General features: G+C 38.8%; 1 pseudogene; it reads left to right on the top strand.

Moving 5' to 3' along the window:
- Window positions 1-845: 845 nt before the first annotated feature.
- On the top strand, window positions 846-2,634 carry LOC103270942 (annotated as a pseudogene).
- The last annotated feature ends 646 nt before the right edge of the window (window positions 2,635-3,280 follow it).

Genomic DNA, 3,280 nt, shown 5'->3' with positions numbered 1-3,280 from the left:
TCAGTATTCTGTCCCTTGATACAAAATAACATGGGCTAGTTAAACTCTGCATACTCTGCACCTAAAAGAAAACTCCTCTAACACACTAGTCAAGATGATTACAGTGGAGTTTATTTAAGATCTATTTCTGACCTGGCATGGTGACTTCGGAAGACTAAGGTAAGAGAATCACTTGAGCCTAAGAGTTTGAGACCAGCCCGGGCAACATAGTGAGACCCCATCTCTATAAAAAAAAAAATCAAAAGATTAGCTGGGCATAGTGGTGCATGCCTGTAGTCCCAGCTGCTTAGAAGGCTGAAGAGGGAGGATCACTTGAGCTCAGGCATTTGAGGCTATGGTAAACCATGATCTTGTCTCTGCACTCTAGTCTGGGCAACAGAGTGTGAACTCAACTCAAATAATAATAATAATACAATATATGTATATATTCTTTAACTAAGTAAGACAATTTTGGGGATATGAGAATTATAAGAGTTTATTCACTTACTCAACAAATATTTACTGAACAACCATCTTGTATGATATTTACTGCTAATATAATATGATCAAAATTGTTAATGTAGGAGTGTTTCACAGCCTTTTCTCTAACCCCACCTTGCCAAAAGAACAAAACTAATTTTTCACCCAATTTTACCTCCTTCCCATTCCTAAAGAAAAGAGATTGATCTACATAGTAAAAGTTTGGAGAGTAAGAAGAGAGGGAAAAGAAGCAGCAAGTCAAACTGAGGAGGAAGTTTGAGGTTAACTATGGAGCAAAATGCCCTAAAACAGTTAGGGATTGCAAGTGAAAAAGGAAAGAGGATTTTAAGAAGTGTCTCTGTGACTCGGGCCCCCGCACCAAAGAAATGCTCCAATTACCCATAGTCCTTCACCAGATGAGACCAGTGTCCTGGGATCTGGCTCCTCGTCTCACTAGGGCCTATGCCAAAGATGTAAAATTTGACGAAGATGCACAAGCCTTAATGCTTCAAGGTGTGTAGACCTTTTAGCAGAGGCTGTATCCATTACAATGGGGCCAAAGGGAAGAAAAGTGATTGTTGAACAAAGTTGAAGTCTCAAAGTAACAAAAGATGGTGCGACTGTTGCAAAGTCAATTGACTTAAAGGGTAAGTATAAAAAAATTGGTGTTGAACTTGTTCAGGATGTTGCCAATAACACAAATAAAGAGGCTGGGGATAGCACCACCACTACTACTGCACTGGCATGCTCTTTTGCCAAGGAAGTCTTCGAGAAGTTCAGCAAAGGCGCTAATCCAGTGGAAATCAGGAGCGGTGTGATGTTAGCTGTTGATGCTGTCATTGCTGAACTTAAGAAGCAGTCCAAATCTGTGACAACCCCTGAAGAAATTGCTTAGGTTATTACAATTTCTGCAAATGGAGAAAAAATTTGGCAACATCATTTCTGATGCAATGAAAAAGGTCAGAAGAAAGGGTGTCACCAGAGTAAAGGATGGAAAAATACTGAATGATGAATTAGAAATTATTGAAGGCATGAAGTTTGATCAAGGCTATATTTCTCCATACTATATTAATATACCAAAATGTCAGAAATGTGAGTTCCAGGATGCCTTTGTTCTACTGAGTAAAAAGAAAATTTCTAATGTCCCATTCATTGTAACTGCTCTTAAAATTGCCAGTGCTCACAATAAGACCCCAGTACACTTGTTTTGAATAGGTTAAAAGTTGATCTTCAGATTGTAGCAGTCGAAGCTCCAGGTTTTGGTGACAATAGTAAAAACCACCCTAAAGATATGACCATTGCTACTGGTGGTGCTGAATTTGGAGAAGAGGAACTGACTCTATATCTTGAATTTGTTCAACAACATAACTTGAGAAAAGTTGGAGAGGTAATTATGATCAAAGATATTGCTATGCTCTTGAAAAGAAAAGGTGACAAGGCTCAAATTGAAACACGTATTCAAGAAATCATTGAGCAGTTATGCCACAACTAGTGAATATGAGACGGAGAAGCAGAATGAACATCTGGCAAGGCTCTCAGATGGAGTAACTGTGCTGAAAGTCAGTGGGACAAGTGACATCAAAGTGATGAGAAGAAAAGCAGGGTTACAGATACCCTTAATGCCACAAGAGTAGCTGTGGAAAAAAGTATTGTTCTGGGCAGAGGCTGTGCTCTACATTCCAGCCTTAGGCTCATTAGCTCCAGCTAATGAAGATTTTTTTAATTGGTATAGAAATGATTAAAAGAACACTCAGAATTCCTGCAAAGTCCATTGCCAAGAATGCAGGTGTGAAGGATCTTCAATAGTTGAGAAAATCATGCAAAGTTCCTCAGAAGGTGATTATGATGCTAAGTTGGTTTGAGATTTTGTGACTGTGGTGGGAAAAGGAATCACTGACCCAACAAAGGTTGTAACAATGACTTTATTGGCTGCTGCTGGGGTGGCGTCTCTGTTAACTAAGTAGCAGAAGTTGTGGTCACAGAATTCCTAAAGAAGAGAAGGATCCTGGAATGGGGGCAATCAGTAGGATGGGAGGTGGGATGGGTGGTGGCATGTTCCAACTCCTAGAATCACGCTTTGCCATTATTAACTGTAGAAGAAAGTTCAAGGCACTTTTCTCCCCAAAAACTTCAGGGACTTCGGTTGAAGAAATGACTGAAGAAAAAACTGACTGATTAAGATCAATATAACCACCAGTTACTGGTTTCAGTTGATAATACATAATGGTTTAGTGTTGGCATTGTCCATACCTACAGATAATTTATTTTATATTTTTACAAAAAGACATTGGTACATTCCTGATATTGGGTGCAAGAGCAGTATACAAATGTACTGCTTTCAACTTAAATCACTGAGGCATTTTTACTACCATTCTGTCAGATCGGGATTTCAGTGCTTGCCACCACCAGATGAGAAGTTCAGAAGCAGCCTTTCTGTGGAGAGTAAGAATAGCTTTGTACACAGTAGAGAAATATTCAATTATGTGACAACCTTTGTGTAATGAAACTTTGTTTAAAGTTTAAAATGTGCCTCAGCGAACTATATGTATGAATCTCTTCCACATTTTTGGAAATACAAGTAAAGGATCTATTCTGAATTGGTGATTACTTAACTTGGTTTATTTGCAGAGGCCGAGAATGAAACACAGGTGTGCTTGCTTTATAACGGTTACGTCAGAAACTAAAACACAGGGATTCTCAGAGGAAGTAAAAAATACAAAATTTAAATTTAAAAAAAACTGAGCTGTGGACTAGGGTATTCCTATAGCTGGAAATTTCCCCACTTGGTGCTGTCATACGCGCTTTTATTCTCTGCCTCCAT

This window comes from Carlito syrichta, unplaced genomic scaffold (assembly GCF_000164805.1).
Source record: "Carlito syrichta isolate Samal-C Ts95f unplaced genomic scaffold, Tarsius_syrichta-2.0.1 Scaffold310863, whole genome shotgun sequence".
NCBI lineage: Eukaryota > Metazoa > Chordata > Mammalia > Primates > Tarsiidae > Carlito > Carlito syrichta.
Note: the sequence above shows the minus strand (reverse complement) of the source record. Positions and strands in the feature narration are given on the sequence as shown.